The 13,241-nt window shown below is 43.5% G+C and overlaps 1 pseudogene across 1 annotated transcript; it reads right to left on the bottom strand.

Moving 5' to 3' along the window:
• Window positions 1-11,906: 11,906 nt before the first annotated feature.
• Window positions 11,907-12,922, bottom strand: LOC310824259 (phosphatidylinositol 3,4,5-trisphosphate 3-phosphatase and dual-specificity protein phosphatase PTEN-like; annotated as a pseudogene). The gene has a single exon. The product of its transcript is annotated as a phosphatidylinositol 3,4,5-trisphosphate 3-phosphatase and dual-specificity protein phosphatase PTEN-like (transcript).
• Between the last annotated feature and the right edge of the window lie 319 nt (window positions 12,923-13,241).

Genomic DNA, 13,241 nt, shown 5'->3' with positions numbered 1-13,241 from the left:
AGACAGACAGACAGGCAGGCAGGCAGACAGACAGATAGACATGCAGGCAGGCAGGCAGGCAGGCAGGTAGGCAGACAGGCAGGCAGACAGACAGACAGACAGACATGCAGGCAGGCAGGCAGGCAGGCAGGTAGGCAGACAGGCAAAAAAAAAAAAAAGACAGACAGACAGACAGACAGACATGCAGGCAGGCAGGCAGGCAGGCAGGCAGACAGGCAGGCAGACAGACAGACAGACAGACAGACAGACAGACATGCAGGCAGGCAGGCAGACAGGCAGACAGGCAGGCAGATAGACAGACAGGCAGGCAGGCAGGCAGGTAGGCAGACAGGCAGGCAGACAGACAGACAGACAGACAGACATGCAGGCAGGCAGGTAGGCAGACAGGCAGACAGGCAGACAGGCAGACAGGCAGGCAGACAGACAGACAGACATGCAGGCAGGCAGGCAGGCAGGCAGACAGGCAGGCAGACAGACAGACAAACATGCAGGCAGGCAGGCAGGCAGGTAGGCAGACAGGCAGACAGGCAGGCAGACAGACAGACAGACAGACAGACAGACATGCAGGCAGGCAGGCAGGCAGGTAGGCAGACAGGCAAAAAAAAAAAAAAAGACAGACAGACAGACAGACAGACAGACTGACATGCAGGCAGGCAGGCAGGCAGGCAGGCAGGCAGACAGACAGACAGGCAGGCAGGCAGGCAGGCAGGCAGGCAGGCAGGTAGGCAGACAGGCAGGCAGACAGACAGACAGACATGCAGGCAGGCAGGCAGGTAGGCAGACAGACAGAAAGACAGACAGACAGACAGACATGCAGGCAGGCAGGCAGACAGGCAGGCAGACAGACAGACAGACAGACAGACATGCAGGCAGGCAGGCAGGTAGGCAGACAGGCAGACAGGCAGGCAGATAGACAGACAGGCAGGCAGGCAGGCAGGCAGGTAGGCAGACAGGCAGGCAGACAGACAGACAGACAGACATGCAGGCAGGCAGGTAGGCAGACAGGCAGACAGGCAGACAGACATGCAGGCAGGCAGGTAGGCAGACAGGCAGGCAGACAGACAGACAGACAGACAGACAGACAGACAGGCAGGCAGGCAGACAGGCAGACAGACAGACATGCAGGCAGGCAGACAGGCAGACAGGCAGGCAGGCAGACAGACAGACAGAGAGACAGACAGACAGACATGCAGGCAGGCAGGCAGACAATTTTTTCTGCCGTTTTGACAACAGGCTCATGACTAAAGAACACACGGCTGTCTGCTGATTGACGCTTGACTGTAGATTTTCGCTTTGTGTCAAAAGAACTCCCTAACGCACACTTTTTCAAAGTAGGTGAATTCATCAGATCTGTTTGAAACATTGCATTTTATCCATGCACGACGACTGCTTAGATACTCGCAGCACAGTTGCCCCATATAAATTGCCCATGAGCGCGGAGCTTGTCTTTGTCACTGTAGCAACTTTGCTCCATCAGCGGGAGAAGTCGGTTCGACGCCCCTGTAAGCACATGTTTCTCGAATTCCTTTGTTTCAGGCAAGCCACTGTGACGTCAGACGCCTTTACGCATACAGCTTTGCGATGCTTAGACAGTAATAACATAATTCATGTTTACATTTCTTTAATTTTCGACGCATTGTCGTTATTCGTGACGCATCAATGACCAATTGATTATATGGCAATGCAATGAAAAAAGCGTGTGGAAAACAGTGTTAATGACAGATTTGAGAAGCACATTTCTTCAATGTTGGCCGCATGGCATTCCTGTGCAGGTGACAATGGTAATTTTTCAAAACGACAAGGATATTTAAACACATGATTATTTGTTTGCTGTGCTCTATGGCCTCTGCTACAGACCTCATCGAAATGACACTTAGATATCTTAGGGTGTACATATCAAGTCTTCCCAAATGGTCTAGCGGATAGGAATCCGCCTTGTAACGCAGGGCGGCCCGGGTTCGATTCCCGTCATGGCAAATGATTTTTGTAGAAAAATAAAATGAGTCCCAACGTGTGCAACAGAACAGTTCGAAATCTCGTTACATTTGCATCGTCATGAACATGACTTATATCAGGCTAGCTCATTTTTTCTTTGTTCATTTTAAGTGTAGAAACAATATTTCGTTTGTGACCATTTTTTTCTGCCGTTTTGACAACAGGCTCATGACTAAAGAACACACGGCTGTCTGCTGATTGACGCTTGACTGTAGATTTTCGCTTTGTGTCAAAAGAACTCCCTAACGCACACTTTTTCAAAGTAGGTGAATTCATCAGATCTGTTTGAAACATTGCATTTTATCCATGCACGACGACTGCTTAGATACTCGCAGCACAGTTGCCCCATATAAATTGCCCATGAGCGCGGAGCTTGTCTTTGTCACTGTCGCAACTTTGCTCCATCAGCGGGAGAAGTCGGTTCGACGCCCCTGTAAGCACATGTTTCTCGAATTCCTTTGTTTCAGGCAAGCCACTGTGACGTCAGACGCCTTTACGCATACAGCTTTGCGATGCTTAGACAGTAATAACATAATTCATGTTTACATTTCTTTAATTTTCGACGCATTGTCGTTATTCGTGACGCATCAATGACCAATTGATTATATGGCAATGCAATGAAAAAAGCGTGTGGAAAACAGTGTTAATGACAGATTTGAGAAGCACATTTCTTCAATGTTGGCCGCATGGCATTCCTGTGCAGGTGACAATGGTAATTTTTCAAAACGACAAGGATATTTTAACACATGATTATTTGTTTGCTGTGCTCTATGGCCTCTGCTACAGACCTCATCGAAATGACACTTAGATATCTTAGGGTGTACATATCAAGTCTTCCCAAATGGTCTAGCGGATAGGAATCTGCCTTGTAACGCAGGGCGGCCCGGGTTCGATTCCCGTCATGGCAAATGATTTTCGTTGAAAAATAAAATGAGTCCCAACGTGTGCAACAGAACAGTTCGAAATCTCGTTACATTTGCATCGTCATGAACATGACTTATATCAGGCTAGCTCATTTTTTCTTTGTTCATTTTAAGTGTAGAAACAATATTTCGTTTGTGACCATTTTTTTCTGCCGTTTTGACAACAGGCTCATGACTAAAGAACACACGGCTGTCTGCTGATTGACGCTTGACTGTAGATTTTCGCTTTGTGTCAAAAGAACTCCCTAACGCACACTTTTTCAAAGTAGGTGAATTCATCAGATCTGTTTGAAACATTGCATTTTATCCATGCACGACGACTGCTTAGATACTCGCAGCACAGTTGCCCCATATAAATTGCCCATGAGCGCGGAGCTTGTCTTTGTCACTGTAGCAACTTTGCTCCATCAGCGGGAGAAGTCGGTTCGACGCCCCTGTAAGCACATGTTTCTCGAATTCCTTTGTTTCAGGCAAGCCACTGTGACGTCAGACGCCTTTACGCATACAGCTTTGCGATGCTTAGACAGTAATAACATAATTCATGTTTACATTTCTTTAATTTTCGACGCATTGTCGTTATTCGTGACGCATCAATGACCAATTGATTATATGGCAATGCAATGAAAAAAGCGTGTGGAAAACAGTGTTAATGACAGATTTGAGAAGCACATTTCTTCAATGTTGGCCGCATGGCATTCCTGTGCAGGTGACAATGGTAATTTTTCAAAACGACAAGGATATTTAAACACATGATTATTTGTTTGCTGTGCTCTATGGCCTCTGCTACAGACCTCATCGAAATGACACTTAGATATCTTAGGGTGTACATATCAAGTCTTCCCAAATGGTCTAGCGGATAGGAATCCGCCTTGTAACGCAGGGCGGCCCGGGTTCGATTCCCGTCATGGCAAATGATTTTTGTAGAAAAATAAAATGAGTCCCAACGTGTGCAACAGAACAGTTCGAAATCTCGTTACATTTGCATCGTCATGAACATGACTTATATCAGGCTAGCTCATTTTTTCTTTGTTCATTTTAAGTGTAGAAACAATATTTCGTTTGTGACCATTTTTTTCTGCCGTTTTGACAACAGGCTCATGACTAAAGAACACACGGCTGTCTGCTGATTGACGCTTGACTGTAGATTTTCGCTTTGTGTCAAAAGAACTCCCTAACGCACACTTTTTCAAAGTAGGTGAATTCATCAGATCTGTTTGAAACATTGCATTTTATCCATGCACGACGACTGCTTAGATACTCGCAGCACAGTTGCCCCATATAAATTGCCCATGAGCGCGGAGCTTGTCTTTGTCACTGTCGCAACTTTGCTCCATCAGCGGGAGAAGTCGGTTCGACGCCCCTGTAAGCACATGTTTCTCGAATTCCTTTGTTTCAGGCAAGCCACTGTGACGTCAGACGCCTTTACGCATACAGCTTTGCGATGCTTAGACAGTAATAACATAATTCATGTTTACATTTCTTTAATTTTCGACGCATTGTCGTTATTCGTGACGCATCAATGACCAATTGATTATATGGCAATGCAATGAAAAAAGCGTGTGGAAAACAGTGTTAATGACAGATTTGAGAAGCACATTTCTTCAATGTTGGCCGCATGGCATTCCTGTGCAGGTGACAATGGTAATTTTTCAAAACGACAAGGATATTTAAACACATGATTATTTGTTTGCTGTGCTCTATGGCCTCTGCTACAGACCTCATCGAAATGACACTTAGATATCTTAGGGTGTACATATCAAGTCTTCCCAAATGGTCTAGCGGATAGGAATCCGCCTTGTAACGCAGGGCGGCCCGGGTTCGATTCCCGTCATGGCAAATGATTTTTGTAGAAAAATAAAATGAGTCCCAACGTGTGCAACAGAACAGTTCGAAATCTCGTTACATTTGCATCGTCATGAACATGACTTATATCAGGCTAGCTCATTTTTTCTTTGTTCATTTTAAGTGTAGAAACAATATTTCGTTTGTGACCATTTTTTTCTGCCGTTTTGACAACAGGCTCATGACTAAAGAACACACGGCTGTCTGCTGATTGACGCTTGACTGTAGATTTTCGCTTTGTGTCAAAAGAACTCCCTAACGCACACTTTTTCAAAGTAGGTGAATTCATCAGATCTGTTTGAAACATTGCATTTTATCCATGCACGACGACTGCTTAGATACTCGCAGCACAGTTGCCCCATATAAATTGCCCATGAGCGCGGAGCTTGTCTTTGTCACTGTCGCAACTTTGCTCCATCAGCGGGAGAAGTCGGTTCGACGCCCCTGTAAGCACATGTTTCTCGAATTCCTTTGTTTCAGGCAAGCCACTGTGACGTCAGACGCCTTTACGCATACAGCTTTGCGATGCTTAGACAGTAATAACATAATTCATGTTTACATTTCTTTAATTTTCGACGCATTGTCGTTATTCGTGACGCATCAATGACCAATTGATTATATGGCAATGCAATGAAAAAAGCGTGTGGAAAACAGTGTTAATGACAGATTTGAGAAGCACATTTCTTCAATGTTGGCCGCATGGCATTCCTGTGCAGGTGACAATGGTAATTTTTCAAAACGACAAGGATATTTAAACACATGATTATTTGTTTGCTGTGCTCTATGGCCTCTGCTACAGACCTCATCGAAATGACACTTAGATATCTTAGGGTGTACATATCAAGTCTTCCCAAATGGTCTAGCGGATAGGAATCCGCCTTGTAACGCAGGGCGGCCCGGGTTCGATTCCCGTCATGGCAAATGATTTTTGTAGAAAAATAAAATGAGTCCCAACGTGTGCAACAGAACAGTTCGAAATCTCGTTACATTTGCATCGTCATGAACATGACTTATATCAGGCTAGCTCATTTTTTCTTTGTTCATTTTAAGTGTAGAAACAATATTTCGTTTGTGACCATTTTTTTCTGCCGTTTTGACAACAGGCTCATGACTAAAGAACACACGGCTGTCTGCTGATTGACGCTTGACTGTAGATTTTCGCTTTGTGTCAAAAGAACTCCCTAACGCACACTTTTTCAAAGTAGGTGAATTCATCAGATCTGTTTGAAACATTGCATTTTATCCATGCACGACGACTGCTTAGATACTCGCAGCACAGTTGCCCCATATAAATTGCCCATGAGCGCGGAGCTTGTCTTTGTCACTGTCGCAACTTTGCTCCATCAGCGGGAGAAGTCGGTTCGACGCCCCTGTAAGCACATGTTTCTCGAATTCCTTTGTTTCAGGCAAGCCACTGTGACGTCAGACGCCTTTACGCATACAGCTTTGCGATGCTTAGACAGTAATAACATAATTCATGTTTACATTTCTTTAATTTTCGACGCATTGTCGTTATTCGTGACGCATCAATGACCAATTGATTATATGGCAATGCAATGAAAAAAGCGTGTGGAAAACAGTGTTAATGACAGATTTGAGAAGCACATTTCTTCAATGTTGGCCGCATGGCATTCCTGTGCAGGTGACAATGGTAATTTTTCAAAACGACAAGGATATTTTAACACATGATTATTTGTTTGCTGTGCTCTATGGCCTCTGTTACAGACCTCATCGAAATGACACTTAGATATCTTAGGGTGTACATATCAAGTCTTCCCAAATGGTCTAGCGGATAGGAATCTGCCTTGTAACGCAGGGCGGCCCGGGTTCGATTCCCGTCATGGCAAATGATTTTCGTTGAAAAATAAAATGAGTCCCAACGTGTGCAACAGAACAGTTCGAAATCTCGTTACATTTGCATCGTCATGAACATGACTTATATCAGGCTAGCTCATTTTTTCTTTGTTCATTTTAAGTGTAGAAACAATATTTCGTTTGTGACCATTTTTTTCTGCCGTTTTGACAACAGGCTCATGACTAAAGAACACACGGCTGTCTGCTGATTGACGCTTGACTGTAGATTTTCGCTTTGTGTCAAAAGAACTCCCTAACGCACACTTTTTCAAAGTAGGTGAATTCATCAGATCTGTTTGAAACATTGGATTTTATCCATGCACGACGACTGCTTAGATACTCGCAGCACAGTTGCCCCATATAAATTGCCCATGAGCGCGGAGCTTGTCTTTGTCACTGTAGCAACTTTGCTCCATCAGCGGGAGAAGTCGGTTCGACGCCCCTGTAAGCACATGTTTCTCGAATTCCTTTGTTTCAGGCAAGCCACTGTGACGTCAGACGCCTTTACGCATACAGCTTTGCGATGCTTAGACAGTAATAACATAATTCATGTTTACATTTCTTTAATTTTCGACGCATTGTCGTTATTCGTGACGCATCAATGACCAATTGATTATATGGCAATGCAATGAAAAAAGCGTGTGGAAAACAGTGTTAATGACAGATTTGAGAAGCACATTTCTTCAATGTTGGCCGCATGGCATTCCTGTGCAGGTGACAATGGTAATTTTTCAAAACGACAAGGATATTTAAACACATGATTATTTGTTTGCTGTGCTCTATGGCCTCTGCTACAGACCTCATCGAAATGACACTTAGATATCTTAGGGTGTACATATCAAGTCTTCCCAAATGGTCTAGCGGATAGGAATCCGCCTTGTAACGCAGGGCGGCCCGGGTTCGATTCCCGTCATGGCAAATGATTTTTGTAGAAAAATAAAATGAGTCCCAACGTGTGCAACAGAACAGTTCGAAATCTCGTTACATTTGCATCGTCATGAACATGACTTATATCAGGCTAGCTCATTTTTTCTTTGTTCATTTTAAGTGTAGAAACAATATTTCGTTTCTGACCAATTTTTTCTGCCGTTTTGACAACAGGCTCATGACTAAAGAACACACGGCTGTCTGCTGATTGACGCTTGACTGTAGATTTTCGCTTTGTGTCAAAAGAACTCCCTAACGCACACTTTTTCAAAGTAGGTGAATTCATCAGATCTGTTTGAAACATTGCATTTTATCCATGCACGACGACTGCTTAGATACTCGCAGCACAGTTGCCCCATATAAATTGCCCATGAGCGCGGAGCTTGTCTTTGTCACTGTCGCAACTTTGCTCCATCAGCGGGAGAAGTCGGTTCGACGCCCCTGTAAGCACATGTTTCTCGAATTCCTTTGTTTCAGGCAAGCCACTGTGACGTCAGACGCCTTTACGCATACAGCTTTGCGATGCTTAGACAGTAATAACATAATTCATGTTTACATTTCTTTAATTTTCGACGCATTGTCGTTATTCGTGACGCATCAATGACCAATTGATTATATGGCAATGCAATGAAAAAAGCGTGTGGAAAACAGTGTTAATGACAGATTTGAGAAGCACATTTCTTCAATGTTGGCCGCATGGCTTTCCTGTGCAGGTGACAATGGTAATTTTTCAAAACGACAAGGATATTTAAACACATGATTATTTGTTTGCTGTGCTCTTTGGCCTCTGCTACAGACCTCATCGAAATGACACTTAGATATCTTAGGGTGTACATATCAAGTCTTCCCAAATGGTCTAGCGGATAGGAATCTGCCTTGTAACGCAAGGCGGCCCGGGTTCGATTCCTGTCATGGCAAATGATTTTTGTAGAAAAATAAAATGAGTCCCAACGTGTGCAACAGAACAGTTCGAAATCTCGTTACATTTGCATCGTCATGAACATGACTTATATCAGGCTAGTGTAGTAAATAAACTTAGATGAAGAAAGGAAGCTGCAGAGGTCCGGATGAGTCAGTTTAATCGTCTTTAATTAATCATAACTTCATCATTACATACCACGGCCAGATGTGGGGGGCTCCTGTCCAGTCAATAATGTCCCCCCCTATCTAGTCCAGCCGTTCAGTCTTTTATACAAAACAGCCTGCTTTGTCTTCCAGATTTGGGCATGGAGTTCCCAGGTCCATGTTACCCTAAACATTTTCAACCTATACGATGGTGATGTTTACAGTTTTCACCAAATAAGGGTGTGCCTTTTGGTGTGGTTCACATCTTTAACTAATTAAGACTACCCCCACCTCTATCTCTCCTTTACCATCCCCCCAACCTACAGAGGTCAACTGCATGCTGCAACATTCCAAAGGCCTAACCCACTAGGCCTTCTTCTGGTCAGAGCAAAATATACTACATATTCCCCCCTTTGGGACTTATTAAAGTCCCAACACAGAGAAATTGTATAACTCGTACTCTAACCATACTGCATGCAGTTGTGTGTAACATGGTTCAAAGGGATATAAAAATAACAAGTAAACCACAAAAATTATTGTGAACTTAAGCCGTGGAAATTATCAAATAACAGTTTCTAAACAATAGACAGTCTATTCAATGTCCTATTAAAAGCCTACGCGTACATTAAGTCAAGCCTTGCTTATATGATTAAAATAAATTGCTACGGACATAAACATACATATGTATAGACTATTCTATGATACATACATAGTCCCATATACGTTCAACAAAGAATAATAAAGAGTGATAACAATACTTCAGAGTAATAAATGAATGACGAAAATACTTCTCTTCAGGTCTTCGTTGCTTGATTTACCTTTACCTGGGGGTCAGAGGTTACTAGCACATAACCCCCCATATGAGGACAGTCTTTACAACTGCCTCGTTTGTGTAACAGACAGAGAATAGAAAGATAGAGAAAGACAGAGATTTGCTGAACACGAAGCCTCTAACTTCGAACTTCACCTCATCCAAAATGAGGATTTGCCTTCGGATCGTTCAACTTAATCTTCAGAATCCCTTCCATCTTCCTCATCGCTGTCATCGTCATCCAGATACCCAGGTTTTGGATATAATTCAGGACTATAATAGTCATCAGGCATTCCTGAATCTTTACGGTCTTCTCTTCTTCCCTTCATAACTGCCATTTGAAGTGCCTGAGTATTCATTGCCTTGTCAATTCCTCGTGTTATTAGTCCTCTTATGATTGGAATGCAACATAGTATTCTCTGGATCCAAGGAACTGCAAGCACTCTGCTTCGCAGAGTGGGGCAAAGGCAATTGCTTGAAATGGCTTTATCCCCAAACTTGTTCCTGCAACATCAGAGCCCTTCACGCTCTTCAGCCAGTCTGCTTTTAGCTCCCCACAGTTTTTCCAATTGAATTTGGTATTCATGATTATTAACGAGCTTTCTTTTGCTTTGGAGCACATATAACAGTCTTTTTTGCTATGAGTCTCTCCAGTGTATTTCATCCATTGATACCAGAGGTTCCTTCTTGCTTGTATCATCAGTGGATCTTGAATTGAGTCCTGTGCTGACCTTGTTTCATTCTCATTTATTTCCTCTCCATCTCTTCGACTTTCTTCATCGCCTCCAACTCCTTTCTCATCCATTCAAAATCCTTTTCTTTCTCCTTCTCACTCCTCTGCCCATTTCATCACCTCCATCCTCTCTTTCACTTGTTTCACGTCGCATTCTTTCTCCTCCAGAACTTTCTCCTTCTCTCTCCTCTTTTCCATATCCTCCCTCGTTATCTGTTCATCAATTGTGAGGTTTTTCTCAATAGTGAGTTCTTGTGTTACATCTGACTCCATTGTGGTAGTTTCCATCATCTTCTGAGTTTTAATCTCCATTGTCTGAGTTGGTCCAATTTCATGTCCAACCATAAACATTGTAGGCTCATTCATGGTGGAAACAATTTCTTCTTGAACTAATGGGGTCACTATCTCAGCTTTGTCGACAGGCTCTGGCTCTGTGGTATATTCTTGTTCTATCACTGTGGGTTCAAACTCTAAAGTTGTTTGCACTTGTCTGTTAGTTGTATACGCGGTTACAGATTCTGGCTCTGGCTTAGGACTCGTCAACTCTTCTTGATATTTTTCTGATCGTGTTTTATACGTTGTTAGCTCCATTGACATTTCCACTTCCGGTTCCTTTGTTGTTGTCTCCGATTCCTATATTTCCTCAGTAACTGTATCTGTGAGGAATTCTAGTACTGACTACCAAAGCGTTGTTTAATCCCTAACTTTTGAGTTGTTAAGTTTCACCGTCTTATCTACAAATTCTTTGCCATTGTCTGATGAAATTCGATCAGGAATTCCCCAGCGTGATATCACCTCACGGCATAAGAATTTAGCAACTGACAGGGCATCTTTTCTTTTGGTTGGGCATGCTTCTACCCATCTGCTAAACCTATCGACAACAAATCTATCGACAACAACAATATCTTTTGCCTCCTACAGGGCGAATCATATTCACGTAGTCGAGGACTAGTTCCTTCATTGGCCCACTTGGTGTTGGGATGTGTCCTGGAGGAGTTAATACTCCTCTTCTAATATTGTTTTTCAAACAGATTGTGCATCTACCTATGACATGGTCAATTTGTTCTAGTAGGTATGGTGCCCAAAATCCGTATTCTTTTGTAATTTTCCTTCTCACCTCCCCCCTCGCTACATGGGCGAGCCCATGAGCGTCATGTATCAACAGTCCTAGCTAGTTAGGAGGTGCAACTATCAAACCCTCATTGTTCCTCCAGAGGCCTGTAGCATCCTGACTCGCTCCTCTGACAAGCCACAAGTTCTTATCTAGTGTACTTGCTTCCTCTTGCAACATGTTCAAGTCTTTGGGAGTAATTGTCTCTTTTAACTCCACTTCGTGTGTCACCAAAAGAACTGCACCTGGTCTGTCTGCTCCAGTTGGCTGGGGGATGCTCAAAAATTGTTCCGTTCCCTCCTGATGTGGTATCTGAAGTTTTCAGGTGATGGGAATTCTCAAGTCTTGGTTCTGCCATCCTGGTAGATTGGTGATGGGCTGTTTCCTTACCCCATCTCAGTCGTGCTCCTGAGCGGAGTCAGTTAAAAGTGAATCAAAATATGTTTAGCTAAGTTTCGCAAAGTATCCTCCTTCTATGTCTCAAGATGAGCAACATATAGCTTACTTATAAAAGTTAGATTTAACTTTGAAACACTCACTATCGCAAAGTTCTGAATGGCAACACATGTTACTCCTCAAATGATTCGTCAGAGCTATTGTAGCTAACTATCGTAAACTATTTCAGTGCTGCTAGCAATCGTCGCCTTTTCCAAGTTGGAACTTCATCGCCACAACAGTGTCCAGTGTGCTATGGATTGTCCTAAACGAACTACACATTCCTGGCAATATTGCAACTTTTTCTGAGAGGCTTTGTGTCCTTTTTCATCATCTTGTTCTGCTTGTGGAAGAACTCCACATTGATGTCTCCACAGACAGGCAGTGGCTGGGGGAACTCAAAGTACATATGCTTGTCCCCTCGCCTTGTGTGCACTGTGTTGGACGTATGGATCTTGATTTTTAGTTGATAAACCACAAACTGCGGATCCCAATGCCAATTCCCTTTCTTGAAGGCCTGAGGAATCGGGTCACTCCTGTTTTTAACAGTACTGTCCCTGCAGGTGCCTCCACTAAGCATGGGGAGCGTCTCAAACACCATTTTGTGGAAGAGCAGAGCGATGGGCTTGTATTCTAGCTGGTTCTTCAGAAAGTAGCTGTAGTAGTAGACATAGCGTCGCTGGCTTGGGATTGTGACTCCCTTCTTGTCTCTTGTCCGCACTTCCCCGTAGAAGTCGAGTGCTTCCTATGCCTCCAGGAACTTCCCTCGGTGGAGGAGATAAGTGCAGATCATGACACCGGTGAGGCCCTTCCCTGCCTTGCAGTGGATGGCCGCCACATGATGGTCATCCTCACTTAGCCACTGGTCCAGGTCTTCACAGAATGGCTTGATTAGCTCCAGCTGAGGCTGGTTGTGGTCTTCAAAGGGGTACTGTGCAACTCTGCAGTTAAACTTTGCGGTGTCGTAATGTCGCTCAGTGCAAAGATTATATATCTTATAATGATTTTTGTGTTTTGAGTCCAGAAACCGTACTACATCGTCTATGTTGTTTCTGTAGACACTCTCAAGTCTTTCTGCAGGAAAGCCCATAGCAATTATATTCGGATAAATATAGGTCAAGTCCAAGTCAAACCCATCTTCCTGGTATCTCCTTTTGTTTCGGCTGACAATTTCCTTTATTATTGCAGCCATATCTGTGACAGGAGTCCTTAAGGTATTGAGCTTAAGAGAGAGTATTGTTGTCTTTGTACGAAACGCTGCCAATATGTTTCTCCCTCGCAATCCCGTTGGTGTCACCACTAGCTAATGCTAGCTAGCTCTCTTTGTGGTTGTCTGGGATCTCAGGGTCAGACGACTGGGTGATGGAGGTCATGATAGGTGTCGTCTTAACTTTATTGGAGTGTATAGCGTCTCTATGTCTTCAAAATATACTTAGTATAAAATCTGTGTAAAAGTTTTGTTTCTATCTAGCTATGTGTTTTTTCTTTGGCTGGTTTGCCTGTTACAGCTGAGAACTCAATCTACAGTTGAAATAAGATTGCAGG

The sequence above is a fragment of the Argentina silus genome (assembly GCF_951799395.1).
Source record: "Argentina silus genome assembly, chromosome: Y".
NCBI lineage: Eukaryota > Metazoa > Chordata > Actinopteri > Argentiniformes > Argentinidae > Argentina > Argentina silus.
The sequence above is the reverse complement of the archived record's forward strand: the minus strand, read 5'-3'. Positions and strand labels throughout refer to the sequence as shown.